At 36.9% G+C, this 19640-nt stretch overlaps 1 long non-coding RNA gene across 1 annotated transcript; it reads left to right on the forward strand.

The window, feature by feature from the left end:
- The first annotated feature begins 3013 nt into the window (after positions 1 to 3013).
- LOC145630740 (uncharacterized) lies at positions 3014 to 5976 on the forward strand. The gene is made up of 3 exons (XR_014112224.1): positions 3014 to 3300; positions 4966 to 5309; positions 5640 to 5976. It is a non-coding gene; the product is annotated as an uncharacterized LOC145630740 (long non-coding RNA).
- The last annotated feature ends 13664 nt before the right edge of the window (positions 5977 to 19640 follow it).

The following is a 19640-nucleotide window of genomic DNA, read 5'->3' on the forward strand; positions in this document are numbered from 1 at the left end:
CAAAGTTCATTTCACAAGTAGCAATTATATATGCAATAACAAAATCCCGATATAGTCCAACTGAACACTAAAGTCATCCAACTGGTATAAAAAAACTTCTACAAGTAGAACATATTCATTACTTAATTTGTTGTAACTATACACAGCGGTTCTAATTTGGTTTCTAATGGTCAAACACAATTTTTGAGGAACATTTTACTATACTATATGCAGCGATTTGATTAACATCATTAAGTAAAAATTAGATAAACAAAAAATGTGGAAAGCTAAGGGGTGTCGTCAAACTAATAAAACAGGTGACACTTACAATTTTACAATGCTATTTAATTTTACTATGCTATGCTATTCAAAATGTGATCACACACCCTATTCAATTTCACTATGCTTTGCTATTCAGTTCATAGTTATTGAATTTCAGCTATCATAGATGCCTTGAGCCCAACATCAAATCATACTGTCTGAGTATATGTATTGTCTTATCCTAATGCTTCATTCAATGACTGACTTTGCTTGTTCTACTCAACTTATTACTTTTCAATACAGCTGAACTTAAAGTAGGTCCTTCTGTTTGACCTTCTTGTCTGACCTTAAGTAAAGGAACGCAAAATTCTTTTGATTTTCTGGGATTTTTATGCTTCTTTCCATGGCTTGAATTAATGATAAAGATTGAAGATTATACTCTTCCTCTTACACTATAATTAAATTTACTTTTTGCTATCTCCCATTTTCACGTACCACACTCATTTCCATCTACCCAAAAATAAAACCCCTTTGTTTTCACCATGTCCAACCCCGGAAAAACTATTGTGGATTCTTGGGGAAGGAATATAATGCCTCATCCAAACACCCCATTGATGTACTTCATCCCCTTTAAGCCTAGTAACACCCCTGAAATTGATTTCAACACCACCACTTATTTTGAGAGTAATTATCACTATGAAGAAGGGCTTTACATGTCCTCTACTTTTCTTCGTGATCAATTGTCCGACTCTCATGAATTTAGGACAACCACCTACATCCCTAAAAGTTTGATGGAAGTTTGTGATGGAACAATTCGACCAGCTTATTACCCAGATCTAACTGATTTGGACGGCTATCTCCACAAGGGGGTTGGTGCTTTTGTCAAGTGGTTGTGCAAAAATTCAACATCTGAGGAGTTCATCCCAAAAAAGATTGTTCCAGTTTTTTATTTGAAGCCAGAAATTGACCCCGAGAAACTTCCACTATACACCATGCCTTTACAAGAAAGACACATTTTCATCGGTGCCAACACGGCAACCATTCATGTAATGGAGGTGCGCAACCTTGTGAAGTACGTTCACCTAAATATTTACACTTGTATCACAGCAAAGCGGAAGGTGAAGTACAACTTGGTGTTTATTTATGGTTCTGAGACTGATGTTCATGAGCCGTCTCCTAGGTTCTTACCCAAGGGTTCACATGTCATCCTGTTGAATGCAAGGAATGTTCACCGACCATCGTTCGTGGACACGCTCTACAAGTTGTTCAATTCGTACTCACCCAGTGCTGTTGTCGTCACCAAGGCTCGCCTTGACGAGAGCACAATAGGATATGTTAAGTCTGAGATAAGGGGCAGGTACAATGCCAAAGGATTTGGAGGCCAAAACGGCTACAATAAGGTGCTACTTATTTGGGATGTTAAAGAATTGTTTCCATGGGTCATTAAAAGGGGAATTTCATATTTTCGACATCAGCTTGGTGTCGATCTAGAGGTATTCCTTCCACGATTTAAATTAAGTTATAATATAGTTAATTAAAATTTTATTCTATATATGTGCCTTACTCTAATTTGGTTGTAGTCTCTTAAGGCGCCATTGTCGGAGCCTTCCTCGCCCTATTCTCCCACCAGGTACAAACATGGTGACCCAGATGACCCCACCATTCATGATTGGAATGACCCCTTTCTCTTCCCCAAGTGATGATGATGAGCCCCGCCACCCATGGGATGACTCAACTATTCACGGCTCGAACGATCATCTTACCCTTTGATCAAGTGCGACCTATTGGATGTTATGCACTTCAAATTTTCTGGACGGATTATAATTTGTTCTACGTTATTAAGTAGTACTTACTAAGAACTAATCTAGAATTTCCTTGTTATTTTATCATGTTATGATTATGATGCTTGTTATGCTTGAATGAACATCCAAAGTCTTTATTATGTAATTGTTATGGTACTAAGCTAATTAATTGTTGTTTATTTAATGACTCATTTTTGCAAAAGGCCATTAATTACAGTCAATGCAAATAGATGGTGACTTAAAAAGTAACTCGACTTTACCACTAATACATAATTGAGTTTACGTAACACGTGTATGTAACACTTATTAAAGTGCAAAATTAATAGATTTATAAGTAACACTTTGGTAACATTTTTGTAGATTGTAACACTTAATGTAACACTTTTAAAATAAGTAACATTACAAAGTATCACTTTTCACATAGGTAACATTATAGAGTAACACTTTTAAATAGATAACATTTTATAGTAACACCTAAGAAGTGTTACCTTATTTTATAACATCCCTAACCTATAAAGCTCTAACATGGCATTACTCCTCTTCTCATCTGCTAATTGATTAACTAAAATTAGTTTTGTTCGCTAATAAGGACAACTATGTAAATTACCCTCGTTGCCTTTAGCCTTCTCTAAGGCCTTGTTCTTTTGAGTTACTCTGCTCTACTGTGTTGAAATCTACTCTACTCTACTGAAAATCGCTCTGCTGATCTGCTCTGTTATGTTTTGTAGTGTGTGGAAGCCATGCTCTGCTCTTCTTTGCTCTGTTCTACTGAAATCTGCTCTGCCTAAAAGCTCAAAAAATTCGAGCCTAAGTTGTAAGTACTACAACTCTTTTTTTTTTCTCTTTTTTTTTATTTGAGGGGAAAAGTATTACAACTCTACGAGTAATAAAATTCCTCAAAGTATTTTACTTTAAAAAAAGAAAAAAAAAACTCTACAAGTGACAAAATAAAAACTTGTTTCAAAAAAAAAAGAAAAAAAAAACAAAATAAAAACTTTACAGGTTTATATTGCTTGATTCTTTCTATCACTTAGAAATGATGAACCCTAACATACCTCCAATTGATTGATCGAAACTCCCAAATTGATTGCTTGAATCTCCCAAATTGATTGCTCGAATCTTTTATTACTCGATTACTCATTTCTGCTTGATTCTCTTTCGCCTGAAGTGCTTCCAATTGATACGATAGAATTGCTGGATACAATTCTCTCTGCTGCTCAATTTTTGTTTGAGTGATCGCCCAAATCGAAAGTTTCAGGTATCAATTTTATTATTGTATGTTGTGTTTTTTATAGAAGTGGAGAAATTGTGTGATAATTTGTTGAGTTCATGCGATTTGAAAGTCACTTTCAGTTTTGCCATATCAATTTTGTAATTACTGATCGAATTTTCTCTTTTCGCTCGAATTTGCTGCAAGTTAGATATCGCTATTTTGTGATGTTTTTGTTAGATTCTTAATTATATGAGCTAATTTTGTTTATTGTCCTGATTTATGTTGAAATGCAGTTAATTGATTATTCCATAAAACTTTGAGTTAAATATTACTTTTTTTTTCCCCGCTAATCCATAGTTTATAATTAACTTTGATGAATGATTATTGATATTTTTGAACTGATTTGCTTCTGTTTGATTGTCTGAATGGATGGTTGAAAAGGATGGAAGGATTGAGGGGGTTAAGAAGAGGGTTTTTGTTGCTAGGTTTTGACTTGTTGATGTGTATATTTCGATATTCATTCTACTAAAACTAATGGTATAAATATTTATGAACAATTGGATAGAACTTAATTGGCACACTATGTATTGATCCCTTGCCTTTAAGACAATCATGTACGAAGTGCTGGGAGTATGATAAGGTATGCCACATTGTGACAATTAGGTAATCCATTAAGATGCAAACAGGTCTGAACACTCTAGTAAATTTCAAAGAACTAACCTCACTCCTATAATACATTTGGTATAGCTTAGAATTTCTCCAATTTTAGAGGCCTGCCAAAACTCTACTCACCCATCCCAGTTTAAGCACTGATATAGTGACATGTTAACTTGTAGATTGAAGTATACCCTGATAATTGCAAGCAAAAATCCTTTATGTATTCAGAGCCTTATATTATCTCCTGTATATGTTTGATAACAACTACTCTATAGTAGAAGCTACTAAAATTATCTGACACCAAAACCCATCAAAAAAATAACTTTTGGCAAGACTTATGCTTCCGTGGCTGGGACTACATCTTCATCAGTTGTGTCAAGCAAAACTGTTTCTTTTGCTGGTTCAGTGCCATCTCCCACTACAGCCGCCTCTGTTGAATGTAGTAGTTTTTCTCTAAGCTTTGTTTTAAGCTCGTCTTTTTCTCTTACATTTTCAATGAGAAACTTTCTAACTGATCTTTCCCACGGAAATTATGGTAGTTGAATATCACCCTGATTATTTATTAGCTTGTTCTTGACACCCAAACTTATGAGCTCTGCATCCCTACGTATGCCCTTGCCATAGCCCTTGCCATACTCGATTTAAAATTCAGTAGTTCTAAAAGGGGGGTGCATGCTTGTTCTTTAGGATTTTCACAAGGACCTGACTCCCGACAATCTGCAGAATGAAATAGTACATATAGTAAAGGGGATTCATACACTATTTCAAAAGATATTTTTATTAGTTCTTAATGGTTATCCTACCCCTAATTCAATGATTCAATAACTTAAATGTTTCTGCATCCCCTAGCCAGATTCATTTTGCTAATAGCTTTGAAGATAGCTAGGGTCAAGAGTCAACTAAAATTTGTTTACAACAATTAAAAAGTAATAAACTAGAATTAGCAATGTAAACTCTGATAACCAAGCTAATATTTCTAGGGGTCTAACACTCTAAAAATCTATTTGTGATCAATGACGTCCGTCAACTAACTGTCTTGTGTGTTCTTTGTAGGAATCAAGATCTAGATGGACATTATGAGAAAGCTAGACAAGCTAAGCAAGGATAGAACAAAATAGAATCAGAATGAGGGATTTGGGGGCTACATTCATGTTTTATACACTGAAATAGTCGATGAAGGGATCAAAATAAACAAAAAAAAAAGTAAGAAGGCGACTAAAGATTCCCACTGAAACAGTGGATGAAGGGATCGAAACAAACAAAAAAAAAGTAAGAAGGTGACTAAAGATACTGACGAGTATACACCCGATGAAAAGGGAGAATTGAACCACTCAAGTGAAGAGGATTAAAATCAGATAAGGAAAAACAGTGTAAACTTGAGGTCTCGTTAAAAAAAGGTCGTTCTTCTTTTTTTTTTTTTTTTTTTTCTCTTTCTTTCTTTAATCCTGACATCTAAATTTTTTGAATCACAATTGTAAAAAAATCATGTAATACTTTCATTGTTTTTTAATGAATACTTTATAGCAAGAGATGACGCCATAAGAAGTGTGCATGCTTGCATATATGTATGTGGTTGATGTTTAGGGAGATACAGAAAAGAAGTTTTTTATCCCCAGGATTGAAAAGATTGGAGCTGCCCGCTAAGCTTATTGTTACTGCTGTTGCAGTCTCTTATTGTTAGCGTTGTTTTTCTGCTGCTGTCACTTACGGTTACTGCTGTTTTGCAGCTGCTACTGTTGTTTTTTGCTGTTGCTTCTGCTACTTTTTGGTGCTACTGCTGTTTTTTTTTGCTGCTACTGCTCTTTGTTGCTGACTCTTGCTGGTGCTGTTTGCTGCCACTGCTTCCTGCCACTTTTATTTGCTGCTACATGATGTCTGCTAGAAGCTCTGTTGCTGCTGCTGCAATTATTCTAGCATTTGTTTCTTTTAATTTTTTTCACTTTTTTTAGATAGAGATCGAAGTTAATTTTCTTTTTGTTTTGATTATCATCTTGTTTGGCCAAACATTAAAATTGGTGTGTATGGATTTTTTTTGAAAGAATTATGAAATTATTTCAATTCAAATTATTATCTATCATATATGTTAGTTTCTCATTCTTTATTGTTAATTTTATTTTATATTTAATAATAATAATAATAATAATAATAATAATAATAATAATAATAATAATAATAATAATAATAATAATAATAATAATAATAATAATAATAATAATAATAATAATAATAATAATAATAAATGTTACCTATTAATGAATAAGTGATACATAATGTTGAATACAGTGCTTACTATATGTCAAAAGATGATCGAAAAATGTTACCTTATAATAAACAAAACTGTTACATTCGTTTAAAAAGTGATACATAATGTCGGATAAAGTGATACTATATGATTGAAAAATGTTACTAAAGATAAGTTAGTGTTACGTAAGAAATAAAAAGTAACACTTTAAAAATTATACTAAAAATGTAAAAAGTGTTACATAAAGAGGGTTTATAGTATCACTATTGAAAGTGTTACCATATATTACCCAAAGTGTTACATAAGACCTTAGGTAACATGGGCGGAAGTATCACCCAATAAAGTGTTACATATTGTCTATAATAACACTTTTACCACTTTATGTAACACTTTTTGGGTGTTACTTGAAGTTAGTTTTGTACTAGTGTACCCTTTTATGTACTAATTAGACCCTTTATTGTGTTAGTGGGATACTATTTTCTTTATGAGTTAGTTGTACCCTTTCGACTTCAGATGCAACCTTTTCATGAGTCAGTGGTATTCTTTGGTATTTCAGTGGTTCTCGCATCCTTAGCCCTTAAACATGGTGTTGGTAGTCCATAACTCAACTTTACCCTTTCATGTACTAATTACACCCTTTGTTGTGTTATTGAGATACTATTCTCTGTATGATTTGTACCCTTTCTTCTTTAGATGCAACCCTTTTATGTTTTCAGTGGTAACATTTTATATTTCAGTGGTGTATCCTTAGTCCTTAAACTTGGTGTTGGTAGTCCATAACTCCACTTTACCCTTTCATGTACTAATTACACCCTTCTTTGTGTTACTGAAATACTATTTTCTGTATGAGTTGTACTCTTTTGACTTAAGATGCAACCTTTTTATGTGTCAATGGTATTCTTTTGTATTTCAATGGTTCTCGCATCCTTAGCCCTTAAACTTGGTGTTGGTAGTCCATAACTCAACTTTACCCTTTCATGTACTAATTACACCTTTTGTTGTGTTACTGAGATACTATTTTCTGTATGAGTAGTACCCTTTCATTTTCAAATGCAACCCTTTCATGTTTTCAGTGGTACAATTTTATATTTCAGGGGTGCATCCTTATCCCTTAAACTTGGTGTTGGTAGTCCATAACTCGACTTTACCCTTACTAGTACTAATAAGACCCTTTGTTGTGTTAGTAGGATTCTATTTTCTGCATTTAGTTGTTTTAGATTGTTATTGTAACCTATTATACTTGGTGATAAGTTGGTAGTTTCGACATTGATTCACGGTCGTTCTTTTATAAATCCCTAACACATGAGGGTTGAAGTACAATCTAAATGAGCTATAGAAACCACTTTTGATAGTTTCTAAAAAATATAATTGCAATACATATTTAAAAATTCTTTTGTAATACCGTGTTGGAATTAGTTTCTAAAAATGAGTACATAATTGATCCGAGGGGACTCCTTAAATTTAAAGAAACAAGGGATTAATTGTGACACATCTAAGCAAAAATATAAAATTTTAAACATTACTTGACCGGGAATGTGCGCATATATAGTGGGAGTACAACAGTTCCTAACATTGTTACTAAAAAAAAAAAAATTTAACCCACTAATTTGAAACATTGGTTCAAAATATTAGCCCGGGTAGTAACACGATTAAGGTACACATAATCTAATGTAACTCCACACAGACTGGATACAGTAGGAGTTGCCAAAAAGTTGCACATAATCTCATTAGTAGGCACCGTCGGATAAGTCGTCATTCAAGTCTTGAGACGAGCCTTGCTCATCAAGTCCTATGTCTGAGTTTGTTGGCGAGCTAGGAGTACAGTCCCGTGTGACCCAGTTCTTCGCACCAGCCTGCGAGTTGATATTATCAGCAGCAAACTTACCAAATAACATAGTCGACAAAGCTCAAAGTGGTTTATGAAGAAAGGATTGTATAATTGAAGAGCGGAAGGAGATATGATGTGGCTACAAGGGGAGCCTCAAATCATTAGTATACCTTGTGCTTAATTCGACATGGTTTTTTTTTTTTTTTTTTTTTTTTTTTTTTTTTTGAATGCAATGTAATGAAATGATCATATGCAAGGAATTAAATGCTCATTTTATTAAAAAGGGAAAAAGGAAAAATCTACAAAATTAATCTAAAAGAAAAATAAAAGGTGCTTATGCTAGACTTATTGGGGAAGGGGTAAAAGAGGTCATAAAATCTTGTCGTTGAAGCTCATCTCTTGTCTTGTGTTGCTTCCCTTATCATCACTCGCTCTTCTTGTTAACTGGAGGTATGGGAAGCTTGTTGTTATCAATCAAATGCTGGATGGCCTCTTTTAGCTTCCAACAGCTCTCAGTAGTATGACCCCTACCTTGCTGGTACTTGCAGTGTTCGTCTGGATTCCAACTAGGCAATCTTTTCTTAAGTGGGGGATCTTTAATAGGTCCTATGGGAGTAATGATTCCCTTGGCATGGAGTCGATTGAAAGCATCATCGTAGATAGTTCCAATAGGGGTAAATTCCCTTTTCGGTTGCTTTCGATTACCCATGGCTAGGATCTCACTAAGGTCGAAAGTACCAACACTATTACTAGAGTAGGTGTTTTCGGAAGAAGAAGGATAGTTGTTCTTCTTCCCTTTACAGCCACTGTTACCATTGTTACTAATCTTGGCCTTCTTGTCGCGCGGAGGAACATGAAGGAGATTTGAACGCCAAACTGAATTTCAACGCGTTTTCGAAAATCTGATAAGTTTACCGTACTGGAAGATAAAATAATATAATTTCTTCGAAAATGCTATTTGATCTTGATTAAAACTCTGAAAAGTCAACAAAGTCAACTTATCAATGCTAATTGAATTAGGAATGAAAAGAACCTTCTAGAAGATTCTAGAAGACTAAAACCATTCCTAATTGCATTAGGAATGATAAATCATATTAGGCCCTCCCCTAGATCATTGGGCCGTACATAAAGCTCAAACCAGGCCCAGTTTAGTAAATTGGCCATAACTTCCTCAATATTCATCGGAATTGGGCTTATAATATATCGTTGGAAAGGTCTTTGCAAGCCCCATCCAACTACACCATTATTGGACCCATATCATGGACCAACCAAACTGGATTGGCTGTTTTCTTAAAATAAAGTTTTCAAAAACAGGGAGAAGAGAAAAGAAATAAAAACTTTCCGCAACACTAGACCTTCCACACTTTCGTTTCATTCGATTATGATTCGACGTGAAAGGTACTCATCACCGGGTTTGGTTTTGGGGAGACACAAATGGGTGTCTACAGTTTGTTACTCTTGTTACTTGTCAGTGCTCACTTTCTTCTTAGCTTTGTTATATGAACAGAGGACGATTCTGCTCAAGGTCCTTGATTCCTATTCATCTCGAGCTAGAGAGATATTTGTCCTTACTAAGAAGAGTAGCAAGATCAAGGAGTACAAACTCCCATACCCTAACAAAAGAGGGAGTAAGATAAGAAGTAGATACTCCGCCTTCTTCATCCTCAAGTAAAGCAGGAGAAAGCCCTAACTCTTCATCAAGTTAGGAAATAAATCCTTTCTCAAACATCGAGTTTGAGATTTTGTAAGGCCCCAAAATAGGAGAGAATACACATTTGAGTCGTCTTGAGCTCCTAAAGCCTTTAGAGCACGAAGTGGGATCTTAACTCCCACTACTCAAGCCAACAATTTAGAAATAAAGCCTAATTTGATTGCTTTGATAGAGCAGAAACAGTTCTCGGGTGGAAGTTTGAGTGTCCTTATGAACACTTAAAGGAGTTCGAGAAATATTGTGATACAATAAAGGCCAATGGAGTGACTCAAGAATACATTCGCCTCAAGGTGTTTCCATTTTCTCTCATTAGGAGAGGTTTAGAATGGTTAGAGAGGGAGGTGCCCCCTAACTCTCTCACAACATGGGACCAAGTTACTACGACATTCTTAAAGAGGTTCTACAATCATAGGAACACCGCGAAAGCTCGATCTTTGATTCAAGGTTTCCGCCTAAAGGGTGGTGAGTCTCTAAGTGCGGCTTGGGGACGATACAAGGAACTTCAACGTCAATGTCCACACCATGGTATACCCAAGTATCAACTCATTCACACCTTTTATGGAGGCCTCACACTCAAAGGAAGAATAAGCCTAGACGCCGCAGTCGTCGGTCTAATCATGAATAAAGGAGTGGACGAAGTGGAATGTATCATAGAGGAGGCCGCAAAACACTATGAAGATTGGTATGAAGGAGAAAGGGATGATACATCTAGTAAGGGTGTTTATGCATTGGAGCAAGCCAACGAAATCAACAACCTCTCTACCCAAATCTCCAAAATAACCAAGAAAATAGATGACTTGATGAAAGAAAGGTCAAATCCTTGTGGTAATATCTCCCCTTCAACGAAGGGACGCAATAGTATGACCACTTCTTCATCTTCTTCTTACAATTCAATGCCCCATAGATGTATGTTTTGTGCTAATTGTGAAACCAATGATCATGAAACCTCTCATTGTGTATATTCTTGTGAAGTTCAACCCCCTCCCCAAGGACATGATGATAATGTGGACGATGTTAATGCTATGAATTTTGCTCCTCAAATGGGGAATATGGGAAACTTGAGGCCAAACTCCAATCAAACGGGGAATTGGAATCAAAGTGGAAAACGTGGTTGGAACCAAAGTGGTGGTGGTTATGATAACCAATACCATGGTGGGGGAGACCCTTCTAATTTCAATGGAAGAGGGTACTCTAACTAAAGAGGGTGTGGGAATCAAAACCAACAACTCAATTCCAAATACAATGACCATCAAAATCAAAATTTTTGTGATCAAAGTAATAAAGGAAACAATCAACAAAGGAATGTTCCTAACCCAGGCACCGAAGGCAAAAGAGGTCAATATGTTTCTAACTATTCCCAAACTAATAGTCCTCCGGGTTTCCATCAACCCCAACTTCCCCTACCTTAACAACCTCTTCAACTTGAAGCTCCTCCAAATGATCCCGTAATGGCTAAATTAGATGCTTTAATGAAAATTTATGAGGAGGATAAAAAGCGAACTAATGCTCACATAAAAATGCTTGAAACTCAAATTTCTCAACTTACATCTAACTCTTATAATTCATCCCCTTTTTCTTCTTCTTCCACTATTTCGAGTTAAGGAGCCAACCCAAAACCTTTCTATACCATGACAACTAGGAGTGGGAAGGTAGTAGGGGGTGACACTTTAGTTGAGGAAGAGCCTCAAGAAGAAGTGGAGCAAGGGAATGAGGGTGAGAGAGCCAATGAGCCATTGAGTGTGGAGAAAGAAAAGGATGTTGAGGTACCAAAGGAGAAAGAAGCCACCCCCTTGCCCTTAAATCTCCAACCTAGAGAGGAAAAGCTACCCTTTCCACAATGATTTGTGAGGGCTAAACTTAATGCCTAATTTGGGAAGTTTTTTGATGTCATTAAGAATCTGCATGTTTCTTTTCCTTTTGTTATTGCTATGAATAAAATGCCCCATATTCCGAATTCTTTAAAGACCTTTTGAGTGGGAGAAGGTAGTGTGAAACGGTGAGCTTAACCGCCCATTGTAGTGTCATTATTTCCAACAAACTTCCTACCAAGTTGAAAGATCCGGGTAATTTCTCCATCACTTGTTTTATTAATGGCATTGAGTTGATAAGGCCTTGTGTTATTTAGGAGCAAGTGTAAGTCTCTTGCTCTTTTCCGTCTACCAAAATCTTAGTGTAGGAACCCTTTTCCCCTACTAACATTACTCTCCAAATAGCCAACCGTTCCATTAAGTTCCCCATGGGCAAGGTTAAGGACATTCCCCTTAGGGTTGGAAATTTCACATTCACCGTGGATTTCTATGTGCTAGAGACGGATGAGGATGAGAGGATTCTTATAATCTTGGGTAGACCATTTCTAGCTACCTCTAGAGCTATCATCCATGTGAAGAAGGGTAAGATATCCTTGAAAACTGACAATGATTCCATCGAGTTTGATTTAAATGGTGTCATGCAACAGCCCTCCTCAAGTGGTGAATGTTTTAGAGTTGTTGTTCTTGATACCGTGCTTAATGAATTTTCTCGCTCCTACTTGCATGCTGCTAATGATCCTCTTGAAAGTGTGTTATTAAATGAATCCAAGATAAGTACTCACAAGGAAGACATACAATTCTATGAGGATTTGTATGAAGAACGCAAAAGGGAGTGCAAGGATGCACGCAAGGAGGAAGAGGCTCCTTTCACTCATGACCTCTTTCAAGTTGAATAAAGAGAAGAGAGCTTCAATGGTAATGGAGCACCAAAGGTGGAATGGAAACCTCTACCTTTGGGGTTAAGGTATGCATATCTTGACTCCAATGAGTCTTTCCTCTTAATTATCAATTCTAATCCAACAAAGGAGCAAACCTCCCTCTTGATCAATATTTTGAGAAAACACAAGAAGGCTTTGGGTTATACCATTGATGAAATAAAAGGTATAAGTCTATCTTTATGCATGCACAAAATTGATCTAAAGGGAGATGTTAAGCCCATTAGACAAAGGCAAAGAAAGCTTAACCCTTCCATGTAAGAGGTTGTGCGGAAGGAAGTGGCTAAGCTTCTTGATGCGGGAATTATCTATCCAATTGCTCATAGTGATTGGGTATCTCCCATACAATTTATGCTTAAAAAGGGGGGCATGACGGTAGTAAAAAATGATCATGATCAACTAGTTCCTACTAGGCTTGTTACCGGTTTGCGCATGTGTATTGACTATCGCCAACTCAACACAAGTACATGCAAAGATCATTTTCCATTACCGTTCATTGATTAAATGTTGGAAATGCTTACAAAGCATTCCATCTATTGTTTCCTTAACGGTTACTCGGGATCTTTCCAAATCCTGATTGACCCCTAGGATCAAGAGAAGACGACTTTCACATGCCCCTACGGCACTTATGTGTATCGTAGGATACCTTTGGGGCTTTGTAATGCCCCCTTAACGTTCCATCGTTGCATGATGTCAATCTTTAGAGATATGATTGAGGATAAGAAAGAAGTCTTCATGGATGACTTTTTCGTTAGAAGAGCTACGTGTGAAGATTGCCTATCCAATTCATATCGTTGCTTAGAAAGATGTGAGAGGGATAATATCTTGTTGAATTGGGAAAAGTGCCATTTTATGGTTGAGAGTGGGATTATTCTTGGGCTAAAAATTTCCCATGCCGGCATTGAGGTGGATAGAGCTAAGGTAGAGGTTATTGAGAAACTCTCTCCCCCCACCAATGTGAGGGAAGTGAGATCCTTTCTTGGCCATGCCGGGTTCTATCGGTGTTTTATAAAAGACTTTCATTGATTGCTAATCCTCTCACATCCCTCTTGCAACAAGATAAAGAATTTGTGTTTGATGATGCTTGTCAAGAGTCGTTTTGTAGGTCGAAAGAAACACTTTACACCGCCCCTATTATTCAAGGACCGGATTTGTCTCTCCCATTTGAACTCATGTGCGATGCAAGCAACGAGGCTATTGGATCGGTTCTTGGAAAACGAAAGGATGGGAAACTTCATGTCATACACTATTTGTCTAAAACTCTCAATGATGCTCAACAGAACTACACAACTACCAAGAAGGAGTTCTTAGCGGTTATCCACTCATTTGAAAAGTTTAGAACCTACCTCATTGATTCTAATACAATTGTGTATACCGACCACTCAACTCTCAAATATTTGATAGGCAAGAAGGAAGCTAAACAAAGATTGTTGAGATGGGTTTTAGTTCCTCATTCAAGATTTTGACTATGAAATGAGAGACAAGAAGGGGGCGAAAAATGTGGTGGCGGATCACCTTTCAAGGTTAGGTGGTGCAAGGTTCCAAGATGATGGTTTTCCAATAGAGGATGCCTTAAGTGATGATGTGATTTATGCCCTTGAGGTGAAGTCGGAGCCGTGGTATGCAGATATAGTGAATTATTTGGCTTGTAGGGCCATACCTCCGGATTTCACTTCACCACAACGTCGAAGACTCAAGCATGAGGCTAAGGGATACATTTGGGATTATCCTATTTTGTTGAAGAAAGGGGTCGATGGTTTGTTGAGGAGATGCGTCCCCAACGATGACGTTCAAAATGTTCTCCATATGTGCCACTCTTCTCCTTGTGGTTGGCATATGAGTGCTCAAAAGACCGCCTCCAAGGTTTTACAATTTATGCTCTTTTGGCCTTCTCTATTCAAGGATGCTTGGAAATTTGTCAAAACTTGTGATAGATGTGAGCGGATGGGGAATATTTCTGGGAAGGACAAAATGCCACAAAACCCCATCCTTGAGCTTGAAATTTTTGATGTCTGGGCTATAGATTTCATTTTTTTGCATGAAAACAAATGTATTTTTGTTGCCGTTGACTATGTCTCTAAGTGGGCGGAGGCCATGGCTTCCCCCGTAAACAATAATAAGGTGGTTGTTAATCTTTTCAAGAAGCTGATTTTCCCAAGATTTGGTGTTCCAAAGGCTATAATTAGTGATGGGGGTCACATTTCAAACATCACACCTTTGTTAGGCTTCTTTATAGATATGGGGTATCTCATTAGCGAGGGCTCGCTTACCACCCTCAAACGAGTGGTCAAGCGAAGATCACCAATAGGGAGCTCAAAGTGATCTTGGAGAAGACGGTAGCTAGAAAAAGGAAAGATTGGTCATCAAAGCTCATTGACTCCTTATGGGCACATACGACCGCTTTCAAGACTCCAATAGGGACTACTCCCTACAAGCTTGTTTATTGGAAGAATTTCCACTTACCCGTACAGAAGGAGTGTCGAACTCATTAGGCGATTAAGCAAATCAATTTTGACCTCCATAATTAGAAGAGTTGAGAATGAATGCTTACGATAATGCAAGCATATGCAAGGCAAGAACTAAGGCTTGGCATGATGTTCAAATTGTCAAGAAGGAATTTGTCAAAGGCAAAAAAGTCCTCCTATTCAACTTTCGCTTGAAGCTTTTCCCGGGCAAGCTTAGATCGCGATGGAGTGGGTCATACGTTATTATCAAGGTATTCCCATATGGTGCTTATGAGATCTCTCAAGATGGGCATACGTTATTAGCAGCAGCAAGGGTTCGTGCACGCAAACCCACATGTGCGTGCGCGCAGACCCCTCTGTGCGTGCACATGGGGGCTGTTGTGCGCACGCACCACCTCCTTCGTCTCTCTTCGTTTTTTTTTGTTATTTATACCCCTTGACTTTTCCTTTTTAGGGGTGACGTTTTTCTTTGTACTAGAATATTTTTCTCAATTTGTAGAGAGAGAAAGTAGAGAGAGAAACCTTCTTAGCTTTCATTTGGTAGAGAGAAAAAGTATGGATTACTCCATTAATGAGCTTGGATTTTGAAGAAGGAACTTGTTCAACCTTTGTAGATCTTCAACTTCAATTAATGAGCAATTTGTTTCTCTTTCTCTTTGCTTTGCTATTTGATTTTGTTTAGGATTGCTTGTTTTGTTAATTACTCGTTAATCATGCTTTTGCTTGTTAACACCATAATTGACTTAATGATTGCCATGAATAGTGAGTAGTAACTTAGCCAAGGGTGTGGGGATGATATAGTTGTTATTTGTTCATGTTTATAGTGTTGGGATTAAGTTGATTGTGATTAAAGTCTTTACATGCTTGACATTCTTTGATCTTCTTGCTAAGTGCACGTTGTTAGTTAGTTAAAGGTGAATCTTTGCTAATACAGAACATAAGTTGATTTAGCTAGGTTCATTATTATCAATCGTTTCTTGATTGCACCTCCTAATATATGGTTCTAGTGTGGAAACATAGAGGCTACGTTACAAGAAACCAATTAACCCCAGAAGGCGGCTAGATTGGGCCTTACTTCGATATTCATGCATGTTTAGTTTATTATCGATTTGCTTATATGTTATTGCATGTTCAAGCGGCAACTACATCTACCCATTCTCCTTGGTTCTTTCTTTATATTGATTTCAATTCACTTCGTTCTTAGTTTAATCTCTTATATACTTCCGTTCTTTGTCCCGAGATAGCTTAGTTCCCAAGAAGTGAATGCATTGTTTAGTAGTTGCTCCCAGCGGATCGACCCATATACTTACCCTATATTTGTATTAGGTTCGTGTAGGTGTATAAATTGTATTTGGCCTAGGGATAGCTGTTGAACGACGCGATTATTCCCTTGTCATGTTGTACCTCCATAGATAAAGGATCGGCAAGTTAATGAGATTACCCAACTCATGTGGTTGATGTGGAACTTCTCCATAAAAGGATTTATATGAGACATTAAGGCAACGATTAATGATTCTTAATCAGACACCATCAACTCCGATGACCACCGCATCGTAGGGTTGGTTCTCCCTGTATAACTGGATCCACCAACAACAATTTCATAAATTAATTGTTAACATTTGATTATATTAAAATAAACAAAAATTGCTCTAAATCATAAAATTATAAACTATGAACGAGATGCAGTTTAAAACTAACGAATTGAGAGTAGAAGAATCTTAGAAAAAGAGAATGGGAGCAGATTAGAAACTATTTGAGGTGTTATTCCATACTTCCATAGATCAATTGATCAAAGACCTCTCATAAACGGCCCCAATGGCGTTGGAACTGAGGCAAAATAGGAGAAGGAATTGACGCGGACCAATTAGGGTTAGAAGAGCAAGAGGGGGAGAGGTAGGGGTAGTGGTGGTGGAAGGAGAAGTCGGTATTACAGGTTGTGCTGGTGGTTTTGAAGGAGGAAGAAGAGATGCTGCGTGGTCCATGGCTTTTGGGTTGGGTGAGGACATGAGGGCTGAGGTTGTTCCATGGAGGAGAAGAGAGAGAAAGAGAGAGAGGGGGAGAAAAAGACATGGAATCAGACTACAGTGATGATAAGGAATAAGATAAAAAAAAAAAAGAGATGTGAAATAAATATATTGTTTCCAGTAACTTAATATTTGTAACTGACGTTTGTAAGTTAGTTAATTAAAAACTTTTTAGTCAAAGTTTCTTTGACTTAATATTTGTAACTGCGTTTGTAACCTAGTTAAAAACGATTTAGTCAAAACTTCTTTGACCTAATATTTGTAACTGGCGTTTAGTCAAAGTTTCTTTGACTTAATATTTGTAATTGGCATTAATTTAGTCAGTTACTAATAAAACTTCAAACAATGAAAAATTACATATTAGTAAATGGCATTTACTACGCCGGTTACTAATGTCATAAAATTTGTAACTGGCATTATCTTAGTCGGTTACTATTGATGCTTTCGTAACTAGCATAACATACGCTAGTTACTAATAAGGCGTTACAAATAGCACTTTTTTGCATTTGAAGTTAGTGAAATGCCAGGTATTAGCCCGGACCTGGTTTATTAAGCCCATCCGTCAGAAGAAACGGAACCACAAGGAAGAAAGGAATTAGGCGGCAGCAGCTGAAATAAGAAAGCTGCTGGTCGCTAGTTTTATTCGACTGTATTACTACCCAGATTGGGTGGCCAATGTAGTTCTTGTGAAAAAACCGAATGGAACTTGGTGAATGTGTGTGGATTACACCGATCTCAACAAGGCATTTCCTAAGGATAGTTTTCCCTTACCTAAGATTGACTGACTGGTCGATTCTACGGTCGGGCATGCCTTTATGAGTTTTATGGATGCATACTCTGGATTCAACCAGATTCCATTATTGGAAGAGGACCAAGAAAAAACTACGTTTGTGATCGAGCAGGGACTGTACTGTTATAAAGTTATGCCATTCGGCCTCAAAAAAGCTCCTGCTACTTTTTAAAGACTTGTGAATACAGTTTTTAGAGATCAGATTGGCTGGAATATAGAGGCGTACATTGACGACATGATTGTCAAGTCAAAAGAGCCGGCCAACCAATTGCAGGATCTCCAAGAAACATTTACCAAACTTAGGCGGCATAAGATGATGTTAAATCCAAAGAAGTGTGTCTTTGGTGTTGAGTCTGGCAAATTTCTCGGGTTTTCGATCAATCAACAAGGTATTGAAGCCAACCCTGAAAAAATTCAAGCTGTTCAAAGCATGAAGTCGCCGAAGACAATTAAAGAAGTACAAAGATTGACCGGCTGTTTAGCTGTTGTAGACACCTAAAAATGTCTACTCGAAACCAAACCCAATCATGAACAGCCTTTCACCGCCATTATTGGTCGGGTCGAGTATTTAATCTCGAGATTGCTTAAAGCCCATGCTCAATCAAACTCAGCTCACAAAATAGTCAACAAATCAGTCCTAATAATGTTTAGTCAAAGCATAGTCCAATTTATATTTTGGCCCAAACCTTTTTAATTCATTTCATATTATTTATTAATTTAGCCCAATTAATGAATAATAAACCTAACAACCAAAAATTATCAAATGGAACTTAAAAAATGGTGAGCGTAATTAGGTTAAAAATGTATTTAAACGCAATTTTAGGTAAATTTTTAGCTGTGAAACAGTGGCATTTACCGCGCCACGAGGGGACCTGCAACGTCACGACATGTTTTACCGTGTCGCGGTGCACACATCGTGACACGGGAAACTTGAGTGTTTTTCCCACGTCCGTACCTGCTTGTGTTTTATCTTTTGGGGTAGCTACTTCCACGCGTCACGGTACAATACCCCGTGTCACGGCATATTTTTTTGTGTCGCGACAATATCTGTCGTGTCACGACACCCAAATTTAGGGTTTTATGTTTTTAGGGTTCCGTGTGTTCTCTCTACTCGTTTTCCCTATAAATACCCCACTCATTTCTGCAGTTCAGGGCATGCATTAATTCTCTCTTCTATGCTCTAGCCTAAACACTAGCCTACCCTATTCTTCCAAAATACCTCCCTTAAGCACTCCTAGGAGTTTGTACTTTACCCGAGGTTTGATCCTTAAACCACGGCGTGAAAGGTAGAATTGTTTGAGGGTTTGGCCCCAAATCAACTCTATTTAATTTAATTGTATTATTGTTTTATTAATATTCCTTGAAGTCACTAACGCGTTTATTGTTTTTAATAGTTTCAAGCAAGCAAAATTAAAGTAAGGAATCATGTTCCTTTTATTTCTATTATTTTTCTAACGATTTTTTATTTTTGGATTATTGTTAAATTGTAACTAATATTAATGTTGATTCTATTATTATTTATGATCACCATGTTTCATGTTAAAAGGAATATGTAATTGAAAATCACGCCTAATAATATAATTACCGGTTTAGGTTCCTTTTTAATCTTTTTATTAATTGGAGTGATCACAAATATTTTAGAATTATATGTTGCATTAATATTCAACCAATCTAACATATAATAATAGGTTAAAGAAAATTGAATCTTTGTTTGTATGCCTTTGAGATTACACGAATACTTTTCACAATAAGAATATAGTAGAGGCCAATACGGGCGAATGTGTCTCCATAACTCACTTCGTACCATCATCCCCGATCCTCCTTTCGTGGTTCAGAACCATATGGAGTTATTAATCTCATGGACTATGAATAGGGTGTAACCTTCACCGGTCAATCGTTGTTACCTATCGTTGTCCCTTAATTGT

Source organism: Chenopodium album, chromosome 5, assembly GCF_948465745.1.
Source record: "Chenopodium album chromosome 5, dcCheAlbu1.1, whole genome shotgun sequence".
In the NCBI taxonomy this organism is placed as follows: Eukaryota; Viridiplantae; Streptophyta; class Magnoliopsida; order Caryophyllales; family Amaranthaceae; genus Chenopodium; species Chenopodium album.